Genomic DNA, 13,472 nt, shown 5'->3' with positions numbered 1-13,472 from the left:
AAAAACTTCCGCCTAAGATACAACCTAAACCTCCCGTCTTAGTGTAAAACCATTCCCCCTTATCACTATCAGCCCACGTTAACAGTAATTCCCTCCCTTGTTATATGCTCCCTTAAAGTACTGGAAGGCCGCAATGCAGTCTCCCCAGAGCCTTCTCTTCTCCAAGCTAGACAAGCCTTGTTCCCTCAGTCCTTCTTCATAGGAGAGGCACTTCAGGCCTTGTCAGCATGGTCACAATGCAGAACTTAATCATCCCATAAGAGGAAGCTAAAATACAAGTGTACTGTGATTCCAAAGAACAGTCCTCATAAAACAAACTAAGATGATCCTCTACATCATATCATATTCACAGTCCTTCCAACCATGCATTCATATTTGCCTACCATTATTTACCATCACCTTTGGCACTCTCCGTAACAGTCAAAATTTCCTCCGTGCTACGTGTAACAGAAGACGACTGGATCTTTAAGAGAATTGTTTCTGAGAGCAGTCACAAGCTGTTACTCTAATGAGCAGCATGCAGGTTTCCTCGCGCTTTTCAGCAATTCCTTGTGTCAGCTGGAATTACACATCCCACAAACTACCCTATTTAAACGTCCTATTTATAACTGCGTGAGGATGTCTGAGTGTTCAGATCCGTAGCATAAATTCAATGTTTTGCTTTGTTTCTTCTATTTCTGATATTTTTTTTTATGGTATATTTTCAGTGTAATTGTATGCTGCCATACATCAAATAATTTTGCCAGCTTAAGTGGCTTTCAGACAATGTACTTGTTAATATTTTTCAACATTTCTCATAATTTTTATTGATTAAAACAATAAAAGCTTTTACATCTTTATTTTCTATGGGTTTTTGTTGCCAGATGATTTTCATCTTATGTTTTTACTGTGTTTGTTCATGGTCTTGTTTTCCTTGTCCAGAGAATCCATAATTCCTCATGGCCTACACCCCTTTAGGGTTTTTCCTTGGGGTTCAGCCATTGCTTTTTGCTTTACCCTACATAGCCCAGCATTGCAAGGATCTTGTCACCATTTCTTATGTACTGTGCCCAGACTAAAAGCATGAGATAAATCTGCCCTCCTAAAGTTAAAATACCTCTTTTATAAAGCCAAACAAACAACAGGAAATGTAAATGTCGCTCTATCAGTCTAACCACAAGCACCTACACCATCCTCCCTGAGCTGGTTGGCATCAGCCTCTTCCCTTTTTCTTTTACTTATGTTTCCATTCTTGAGATTAATTCATTCCTCAGTGAAAAGCACCAAAGGGGTTGGGAATAGATGATCCTTGAGTTACGTTCCAACCCAAGCCATTCTCATTCTACGATTACTCATGGCTATATGGGTATGAATTGAATGTCGTCACAAAGGGAAATTCCTATAAAGAAAAATTTTCTTTTTCTCAGCCTTCCCTGCTGCTCTGGCAATTCAAGCTGGGCTCTCCACAGGGAACAGTGATTTCCCCAAACCCTCTTTGAAACTGCTGCAGAATTAGCTAGAATCATCTCCAACCCAGAGAAAGAAGCAGGTACAGTGATGCATTTCCATAGTAAAATGGTGTCAAAGATTATAATGATGCCCAGTTCAATTAAGTCATCTGCAAATAATACAGAAGTCATGCTATATCCTTTTAAGTAGGGAAAAAAAAAAAAAAAAAAAAAAAAGAAAGAAAGAAAAAGAACACTGGACTCCTTTCTTTCATGAAGCAGTTTAACTTTCCAGCTTCAGCTGCTGGAAATTGAACTGAAGGATGGTTCTCCTGTAATGTGTGATAGCTTGGGAGTTATGGCTGCCACTTTGCCTCAGCTGGGAAGGACTGCAGATGAATCAGCAGCAGCTTCCCCAGATGAAAATAGCTGTATGTCTTTTAAATTTTTAATGGAGATTAACACTTTGTCACTGAAGAGCATCAGTCAGTGTAGCACGTTGAATAATGCTCTGTGTTGAATAAGGCAGCATAATAGCATGATGCACTGAAAAGATACAGTGACAAATCTCTGACATAAAGCGTGTCCTTGTTTGAACTGCTATTTGCCTTTCCAAAATAATGACAGACACATTCCCACGATGGAGGACATGGGACGTCTTTCCATTTATGTGCTGGTAGATGTATAAATCCAAAGAAGAAAGTTAATCAGGCTCCCAGCGTGGAAGGCAGTGGAGTACACTCTGATTGCTAATTATTTTAATATAGGTAAACAGCTATTGACAGCACAAGTAATTTTCCTCCCCCTGCAGTTAGAGGCTGGCAGGTATCAGTATAAAAGCTCAGAGTAAACCCCAGGCAATCTAAATTATAGGTTTTAATCAATATGCAAATTGTTCTTGTGAAATACATCAATATTTTACTCCAACTGGATTGCCACTCCTCAGGTATTGCAGGTGTTTGTTCAGGTCTGGATGTCACTATTTATCTTGATGGCCTATTGCACTTTTTCAGCTGCATATTCTCTACTTAGAGAATCTCTGCTTAGTTGCTCTGGGTAACACCTTTTCTACAGTGCAGCCCCATTAACTTCCATACCTGGAAGACCTCAAGTGTCATTTCACTGGTTAATCACAGACCTTAACTCCACTGCTTTCTTCCCTTGCTCCAGCTTCTTGTCCTGTGGGCATCACTAGCAGCAGAGAGTTCTGCCTGAACTTCAGATTCTCTTACCACACCTTACCTTTGGGTTTTGTATCATACTAACATTACTGGAAGCTTATTTTAAGGGATGTTTGTGTGTGTGTTCTTGTGGACCCACATTCTTCTGCAATGCTGAAACTGCATCTAACTTCATCTCAGACACAGATGACAGATGTCCCTTTGAAACATGCAGCATTCTTTGGGCAGTACAAAACTAAGCGGGAGTAACATTGTGAAAAGTTCCCATTCTTCAGCTTAGTTTAGAGAGGCTAATTCCATTGGGGTCTTTGTACAGTTATTTTTATGCATTCATTGCTCATTGACCAGAATAATCAAACAGAATATTCCATTTGCTTCCTGCTGTTTAAGTGCCTAATTCAAAGCTAATTGAAGTCAATGGGCAGATATTTGTGGACTTTAATGGACTAGCCATAATCTTCTCTTTACCCTTTTTGTCTAAGTTGTTGCATTTACCCTGATTTTCACCTCTACATATATGCATACACTCATATATATTTGTAGTTTTTACCTACATAATCATCACACATAAACAAAAGTATTTGAAAGTAGTTATTCAATTAAAAGGAATTTCAAGTGAGGTATTTACACCGAGCTGTGACTACAATAACAGTGTACATATATTCTAATATAGTATTATTAACCTTGATTATCAGTATTAAAACTATAACTTGAAAGATATAGCTAAAGAATAAGTAATTTTATTGTTACTACAGCTACACAGGCAGAACTTAAGCTATTAAGGGGATTATTCTAACAGACTAATCTTATTTATGCCTTGGCGTAACTTTTCAGCTACTATATGCAGAGTAAAAGAGAAAGTACATGAGATACTAATACTTTGTCTCATGTCAGAATAAATAAATAAAAACATTAAAATATCTGAGTAGTATAACTGGGGGAAAAAAACAAACAAACAAACAAACAAATGAGTCAGAATCTGTAGTACTGCATTTCTATATATCAAAATATTTTAATCTATGTACTATTCCTCCTCCCAGTTGTACCCACAGGTAATCATTTATTTTCATCATCTGGTTCTAAGGCATCCAGCCTTCTCATTTTTCACCCTTTAATGAGTACTAACAAATTAAGACAGGGTTGGAAATCAATATCTTTTAGAATGGATGCCGCACAAGTGGGGACGACTCTGGAAGTGTGATGTGAAATAGGATAGGCGGTGATAGGCTCTTATAAATCATACTCCCTCCTATTTTCTCTGCTACCAACAATACTTTGAACATTCCTGAGTCCTTATGGTGCTGCAAATTCTGTCACTTCTAGTAAATGTCTGAATTTTGCATGAAAAATTACAGTCTGCCCTTCTGCCTTCCTAGGAGGTTTCCTTTCCTATGCTTATCTTATGAAGAACGTCCTTAAGTATTACAAAAAGTTACTCTCACCCAATTTATTGTGTTTTCACTGGCAAGAAGTTAATATTGCATGCCTGACACAAAGCAATCAAAAGACAAATGCTAAATCAGTGGTAGCGGAGGCTCAGTGGCACTCTGCTTTCTCCTGTAATGAAGTATGGCATTGAAAAATAAACCGAGGATTTTCTTAATGTGACAGCTCTATATAGTACCACATGTCCTAGCGGAAGGTTCATGTTTGCAGGTGTAGGCAGCAATGCATCAAATCTTTGTGGCATGTTGTAGAGCTGGGACAGCACAGGTTGCTTGTTAGTTCTACTTTGTCATTGACTTCTGTTGGAGCCCCAAGTGCTTGGAAAATTTCGGAAAAATCCATTGTTGTTGTTAATTCACCATATAATTACAGCTCCATATACACAATATTTGGATACTTAACAGTGCATTAAGAAAGTTACATTTAATGTTTTGATATGATTTACTCTTACTACATGTCAATATTTAACTCTAATTAATAGCATATTTGCCTCTCTTCCATACATTGCTGTGCCAATTATGAGCTTAAACACTTCTCCAGTTCATTATTCACAGTGAAATTAAGTATTCTGAACTGAATTTGTCTTTGATGTAATTCTTATCAAATGAATTTACTTCAAGAGCGCGTTAGATCTGCTGTATAATGCTAATACAATTTGAAAGTAGTTTATGGACCGTAATTTTCTTCCATGATTGTAATTGCTTCAATGGGTATTGCACATACCCAGGAAGGAGGGAAATGCTTTAGCATTGCTTTAATCATAATCTCTAGTTTGCTAAACATGGATTATTTCAAATACCTTTGGGATTTCCTTTGATAATAAGTTCACAATTAAAATAAATCCAAGAATTACTGTAAGAACTGAAATTGTACATGAAATACTATTTTATTTATTTTATTTTTTTTGTTACAGAACAGATCAGTTAATATGCTTAGTCATTCCCTTATCATTTGAGGAAGAATTTTGACAGATGTAGGTTTAATTAAGGCCTTCTGCCTCATTTTCCCTTTCTCCATTTAGCTCTCTTAACATGCAAAGTAACTGGGTTATTTAAAGTCTGTAAGGATAACATAAATATTTTAAGGTGGTTTTGTTGTTGTTGAATCAGCATCACAGAACTTTATTCTTAAAGACTGTTTTCATCCATCCGTTTCAGCACAACACCATATCCTTATGCCATTGTTCCACCGTGGTAAGCAGTAAAGCAACTTAGAATCATAAGGGTTGGAAAAGACCTCTAAGATCATCAGTTCCAACTGTCAGTCTATCCCCACCATGTCCACCATGCCATGTCTGTAAAATTTGTTGAAATGAGGTAGGAATTAAGTTGAGGAGGAGGCAATGCTTCCAAAAGAGGACATGGGACAATCCCTGCATTGCTGGATGCCACTGCTTACAAAAACCCTGCAATGAAGCCAATGCAGTGCCTTAACTTCACCCTGAAAAAATTCTGGGGGAGTGGGAACGAGGTATACACAGTGTATATGCATAGGTTTTGTGTCTTTCTGGGTCTTAACCCATCTGCTTTGCTTAGAAATATTTCTTAGGGAAGAATGTGCTTCAGTGCAGTCTGAGTAGAGCCCTACTGCCTGGACTGTGCTCCCAGTTCTTTTCTGTTCCCCCTCCACACATTTCATCAAGCACTCTGTGAGCCAGGATTCAGTGATTCAGAAAGCACCACTCCTCTGTTTGCCTGTGTTTTTTTCCCAGCAGCAAATGGAACATTTCAGCAATTGTACCAAGTCTTCAGACACAAGGAAAGTAATAACAGAGGAGATTCAGATAAAATAATTCACAGAGAAGGAAAATAAATAACTGCGATCTTCAGTAAGTGAAAAGAAATAGATGTACACAACAGCAGTATGCCATTTAACAGGCGGCATTTCTTTCATAGCATCACAGGGCTTGATAAGCATAAGCCGCATTATCAAGATAGAATTCAGTTGGACATAGGTTAAAGAGAATTCGAGTGAATCCCAGATGAAAGATAAGATCAAATTCTTTCTGGCATATGATTTTAAAATGTCAGTACTGTAAATAAAATATTGTTAGGACTCAAATGACTATTTCTGCTAGGACTGGAGAAAGCATGAACACAGCAGAAACAAAAAATGTATGATTTATAAATAAATAAACTAGTATAAGGTAAGCACTGTCACAATATAACTATACTTCTCTCTTTTTAAAATTATAATGGAAACATTGTGCAAGGCCTATTTGCACCACTCTCACTGAACTCAGAGCCAGTGCTGGCTTTAATAAGACAAAACTGGGTATAGAGGAATATCTGGCCATTGATGTGGTGTTCAAAACCTTTCGCACAAGGAGAAGGTGCCACCTAGGTTTGTGGCCACAGATGATCAGTTTGCCCCATTTGTTATACTGCTGCTTGTACTTCCTTTGGCCTGCTGGCTCTTCACATCTGGGTCTGCAGAACCACAGGCTCATTACAGTCGGAAAGGACCACTAAGACCATCCGGTCCAACCCACCCCACTGTGCCCACAGATCATGTCTCTAAGTGCTATATCTCCATCACCAGGGACTCTGACTCCACCACCTCCCAGGACAGCCTGTGCTGACACCTGTCCAGTCCTTCTGAGAAGATTTTCCTAATATCCAGCCTGAACAGAATCACAGAATCAATTAAGTTTGGGACTTAAAAATGTTTCTTTGTTTCCAATAGAAAACAATCATTATTTTGCAGAAGATATGTCTGGTTTCATTCTAGTTCAGAGGGAAATATTCCCCACAGAAAAACATCCTTCCCATTCACCAACTTCCATATTTGTTTAATAAATGTTTATTTTCTATTTGCTGCTGTCTGACCAGCCTCGTTTGGAGACATACAGAAAAAGCAGCATTTGATGAGAGGCCATCACTACAAATTAACACACCTCAAATGCTAAATATCAAGAATCAGACATGCAACTAATTGCTGACAGTTAATCCACAGAGGAAGACAACTCACAGAAGTTCAGCCTAATCATGAACGCATTCATGGAAATTATAATCTACTCAATATGATTCCATGTTGAGAAACAAACTCTGAGCTCATTGACTGAATTATTCATTGTGAATTGTTTGCAAGTGCTACAACAACCACATATTTTTCTTGTCGTGTCACTGAAAGAATTGCAATTGTATTTCCATGCAAATTCAAATTCAAATTGCAAATGCAATGGCAAAATGAGCTCAGAATTAGGTTGTCATTGTGCAGCTGATCACAATGACTTAAAAACAAACTGCTTTTCTACTGGTCAGTATCAGTAACTATAGAGTAAAACTTTGGCCTGCAGCTAAATGTCTTCAATAAATATCTTCAATGAAAATAAGAGCACCAGGATGGTCAGAAATGCAGCCCAGAACTGCAGATCTTCTTTCCCTTATTAATCACAGAGAAATAGGATCGATGTATCTTCATTTCTCAGACTTTCCCAAAGGTTTCCCTCTGACCAGTGAAGTTCTACTTTACCTTATTGTTTCCTCTCAAACTTTGAACTGTCAACTTTATATTAAATTCCTAGAAAACAATCCATCAGTATTAAGCCAAGTAGAAGCAGCACCCCTTTATAAAATCCCCTGCACCTCTAAAGTAACAATGCATGTTTTCAGAAAATTAACATATCTCTTTGTGTTCTTAATTTCAGAGAAATCCCTCTGAACAAAAATTACCAGAGAATCTCAAGGACTGAAGTAGTCACTGATTAAGTGAACAATCTCAGGGATGATTGTTTGGAGTATTCTGGGGCAAACTTGCTTTCCACACTGCCGATGCAGTGCTATTCTTTTAGCTAGGATGTTTGGGAGAGTTTCTATCATCTCATATGTATCTAACACAATAAAAATTCATGGCATATTGAAGTAAACATCCTCTATTTGTTAATATGCTACACAAGTATAAAGGCAACCTGCATATGTCTTCTGGTTTTTAATCTACAGAATATATTCAGGATCACTAGAGAGTTCACAAAGAATGCAGAGAAGAAATACTCTTTCTCCTGTAGGTCGCATTTTTATTTATTTTAGGAGGTCAGACATGGTTTAAGGAACCATGGAAAGAGCTTTCCAAAAAACTGTTTAACCATCAGCCAGTCCTGCTAAGGTTAGAATTGTTGCTTTCCTTTGCCCAGAGGAAAAATATGCTAATGACACTTTTATAGTAGAAGCCCTTTTGCTTTCTGATTACTTTGAGACAACACTTGGGACCAAGATCAAGTCCGAAATCTAGTTTTTAAAATATATACTAAAAAAACCCACACCAATCTTAAACAGAAAAGTCATCTGAAGAGGCTGAAATCAAAACATACACATGCAATATTTTTTCAGTATCAAGTCCCATCTCTTTGAACATTTGTACAAATAAACAAGTTCTGACAAGACCTATGGTTTTTCCAAATTATTTTCACTTCCACATCTATTTCATCAAGAAATAAGACGGCATTTGACCACATTCTCTTTACCCATTTAGGTTCTAAAACAAACTTCAGTACAAACAAATTAGAATATTTTTAATTAACAAGCAATTAAGAATTTCAATATTTACCCCTCCACTTCTTATTTCTAAACCTTTTTAATGGGTTGTTTTGTCACAATAGGAGTCAGCAAAAGTAAGCAAACCCCACCATATTAGAACTCAGAAGTGCACGTGGAACGCTACTGAAGGGAGAATATTAATATCACGGATAAATATACCATTCTCCCTCTTAAAATATCCTCCAAAATGTTCAAATACATCTGCATGGCATTTTTTTTCAGAACTTTGCTTTGTACAAGATCATCAGTAAATGAAGCAGAAAACTAAGAAAAGAGGAAAATTGTGTTTCTGTGATTAAGCCATTAGACAGACACGAAGACAAGCTACAAAAAAGACATCTCTGATGAGATGTTTCACTCTAGAAATTCTCAACAGGCTGAAAAAAAAATCTGTGCATCTTTTTCTTTTTTTGCCTTTTTAGTGTTGAACATTTCTTTACTATTATTTTTTTTTTCCATTTGCTACAGTGCCTGATTCATTCACCTCATTTTCAGTCTGAATAGAGTTAAATGTCCTTTGTATTTTCATCTTTTATTTAATTTTCCATTCTGCTTAACAGAGTAATCTATAGACTTAGAAATTTGAATTAATAAAGCTTTTCTTCTCAGTGGCTTTACCTTCTAGTTACTTCACTGCCTATCATGTCCCATAAGCCTGACCAACTAAGCTACTTCCTTCATTTGCTGTATATATATATGCATTGTTTAAAACTTTTTATAAGTTTGCAATCATAAAAATACCAAATTCTTTCCCAAATGTATTTTACTTAAAATACTGAAATAAAATAGACTTATGTAGGGGACCAAACCAACTGTACCCACTTAGGCTATTTTCAGAATATATGTTGAAAGCAGACAAGTTCTATCATTTTTCAAACAATTTGAAGGATCTTTCTATTGAAAAGTACAATGTAAATTGTGACTGGAAGATATAAAAAAAGTATGAATGATTTTAACTTATTTTGTGTTTCTTTCCTCTTTTTGGTGACTACTATTCTTGAAGGATAATGGATGAAACAATGATAAAACTGAGTCATAATGCTGTTTAATGGGTACAATCTACATGTGATTTAACAGTAATGTTAAACTCTTGGGCTCATGTAATGACTTGTAATTACTGGTTATCTAGTTAAAACAATTTGCTACTCAAATCTCAATAATGAAATACAGACACTTTTTTTCTGCTACTTCAAGAAGATGAGCTCCTTCCTAAATATGATAAAATTGTTATCTGAGGAGATGCTTACTTTACAGTGAGTTCATTGAGACAGTCAAGTCAGTCATTGATCATTTTCATGCATCAGAATTTAAAATCAAATTCATTCTTTTCATGCTTGGTGCACAATGAGAGAATCGATACAGTTGATCAAAGGTAAAAAAACTGAAGAAGTTTTATGTTGTACTTAACTACGGTTGTCTCTTAAAATGTTATACTGAATTTTGCAGAAACACATCTAAGTTGTGCACTTCTATCTTTGTGCTTGAAACCTTTACTTGAAGGTAAAAGAAAAGCAAGAATATACTGACAGTAGTAAATATCTTTCCTTTCATTTATACAGTTTTATACTCAATCTTTTCACTGTGGGTATTTAAGTAGTCCCATTACACTTTTTCTATCTCATTCTCTCAGATATTATATCAAAAAAATAATACACTAGGAAGAAAAGGATCAAACCAAGTGTTCTGCTATGGGGGAATCTGAAGGCATTCTGAGCTAATACATAATTACAATCAGAAATTTTAAAAGAATTTTTGCATACAGTAGAGATAACAACATCATTTTGTTTCACCTGAAATTGTTGCTATTAAACATTATTAAAATTAGTAGAGCTAATCTGCAGAAAATTTGCATGAAAATACCCACATTAATTCTAGATTTAATGTTATTCCATATTTTATTATTACAGTTTGGCATCCACGGAATTTGCAATACACATCGAGCCTTACGAAGCTTTTTTTTCAAGGTTTCTTTGTCTGTAAGATTGCATTGGGCCTATGTGAACAGGGTTATCACGTTTGTGAAGAATGGAATAGGAAAAACACCTTGCTTGTTCTGATTCCATAGATATTCGAGTAGTGAACCAAATAGGTAAAGCTGGTTGAGAAAAGGCTTTGCATACCTTGTAATGTCTCCTTTTATTTCAGCCAGGTGTTGAGGGCTTTGAAAAAGCTGGGTAAACCAAGGAAATATTCAAAATGGTAGTTCTGTTTCAGATCTTTATCACAACAAAGACCAAATTGCCAAAGCATTCTCTCTAGTTTCTCTCTGAAACTGCAAAGGGTTTTCAAGCTTCCTCTTCCCTCAATTATACTTGTTTTCTGTCACACAGAGGCATTTTTAAGATTCTTCACAATAAAATATTTCTAACTCAATTACAATAAATTTAGCTCGGTGTCACACCAACACGATTGCTATTAACAAATGCTGTGTGCTGCTGGCTGCCTGTTGATTAGCTTCCAGTTGCCAATGGGGAATCTGCCTGACTTTTCCTCTCCTTCAGAGTTACATCTAATCCTTCTTTGTGAAAATAACACTGCCATCAAGATATAGGAAATAACGATTTGCAGGTAATCTGCTCAGCCTTGTCTCATTCCTGTTATCAGACAGGCTTTTGCTTTCACCTGTCATTGATATGTTTGACATCTGTCACAGGAGTGCAGCGGCCTTTTCCCTTCTTTTCCATTAAGTTCTCCATCCCCAGTTTGTATTGCTGACACTACAGCTGTTATCTCAAAGGCCCACATACATTTTCAAAGATCACTTAGGCTGCTCTTTTTTCCTTACAAGCTGTTCCTATCAAAAACATACTTCTAACCATCAGGCATGGCTAAGGGAAACACCCCAAATATATACGACAAAATCTGGTCGTAGGAGTGAAAACCAAGAACAACATGACAGCGCCTGAGCACCTGCTGTGTGGTTAAGTGACAATGACTACACTCACCCCCTTCCATCATTTTCTTCATCTGACACTTTCCTTTGGAGGAGCCAGATGCTCACATTAGGAAAATAACATCTTTTACTAATAATCTAGAAAACTTATGCCTACTGGTTGGAGCTTATAACTCTTCACACTGTCAGTATGTTGAAGTTAACTGAACTACATCGCAATTTTTCTTCACTTCCAATGAAATCAGTCCATATGTCCCACAGATGAAGGATTCCCAAGGAAAAAAACAAAACAAAACAAACAAAAAAAATCCTTCCAACTTTTTAGGAAGCCAAATATTTATCTTACAAAATGTTTCTGTAAGTAAAACACAACTGGAAGTAATCTATTACAAAGGGTTCAGAGAGATGCCGGCAAAGGGCATTTTGCTCCCTGGATGCTCCATGGACCTGAGCAAATGATCTGAGCAGTCTTTTTCTACCTGAATGATTCTAGGATTCAAATATCCACTCCAGGCTGCAGAGAAGCAAGGGATGTCTTGGACCTTCATATCTTCCCATCTAACACCACCGTTTTTATATTTTCACCACAGCACATCTTTCATTCACAGATTTTCTCACAGAATGAAACATTAATATTTACATTCCTGTTTATTAAAAAATAAAAATAAAAAAATCCTTATTTCACTTTTGACCACATAGCTGACATCAAGGAAGTCAGTTAAAGAATACATCTGATCAGAATCATGTAACTTCTCAACAGCAAACTTTTTTCCCCCATAGTCTGACAATTCAGATATCCCATTGCTTTCTCCTAATCAAAAGAAAGCTTTAATTTATTTAATGAGATAAAGCTTAGCAGGGAAAAGGAATAAAGTGAATAAAGCAGCAGAGTCAATTTAAAAATGAAAAAATATATATCTCTTTCTTTCTGAACAAAAGCCCTCTGGAGGCACAAACCATTTTTGCATTGTTAAACTGAGAGATATCTGGAAAAATATAAATATTTCATTCAGGAATATAAGCCTTTAGTAGTAAAGGAAAAACAAAGAGTTCTTCGGTTTTGAAGGAGGATGTGAGAAACTATTTTCTCTCCTTATGTCTGCATCAGAATCCACTTGCCCTTGTTTAAACTGTTTTATGCTGTGGCCAAGCTCACAAAGCTCTGATACTGTAATCCAGAGGTGGCATAATTAATAACACCACTGTTTTCAATAAAAGTATTCATTCTCACTGTATGACATCAGACAATAACCACCTGTTCATGGTGGTACCTATGTGAAGAACAGACCTCACTTTTGCCTCCTAGTGGCAATTCTTACTATGAAAACAACTTTCACCTACAGACTGAGCCAATATCACCACTGATAAACAACTTCATGTATCACTCATTTTTTACAGAAGCATGAATTATCCCAGTCAGTGGTGAGCTGAAATAACACAGAAATCCTTTTCTTTGCAAATGCATTTTTATTCTTCTCTCCCTGTACAAATCTGTACTCCCTTTGCCTGGAAGTTCAAAGCACAGTACAAGCTGCCCTGAGTGAGAAAGCCCAGTCCTTTCCAATCTCTTACCAGCTCTGCAGTTCTGTGACTCTCCACTCTTCACTGCCACATTCACAAAAGTTTTTCCCTCCTTTGCAGCTGTCATGAAAGAGGAGATTGAAAGCACTGAGGAACACTATGTACAATGTGCTTCTTCCAACTCCAAACAACTCAGCAGGGATTTACAGGATGATTTGCACAGTCAGCCTCCAAAACCCAGGAAGCTGAAAGTCTTTGTTTTATTGAAGTGTACAAACACTAAGACAAAGATCCATAGATAAAAATTATGCCATGCATTATAGAAGAGACAAAAGAAGAAAAGAACAATACGGTGCTGAAGAGATTCTTCACCATGACCAGTATCACTGTTCCTAGTCCTTGCCACATCTACCAATCTATGTCAAAATTTAACAGGGAAAAGAAAGGAATCTAAAAGAAAACACACAGC

The sequence above is a fragment of the Coturnix japonica genome, chromosome 9 (assembly GCF_001577835.2).
Source record: "Coturnix japonica isolate 7356 chromosome 9, Coturnix japonica 2.1, whole genome shotgun sequence".
Classification (NCBI taxonomy): domain Eukaryota; kingdom Metazoa; phylum Chordata; class Aves; order Galliformes; family Phasianidae; genus Coturnix; species Coturnix japonica.
Note: the sequence above shows the minus strand (reverse complement) of the source record.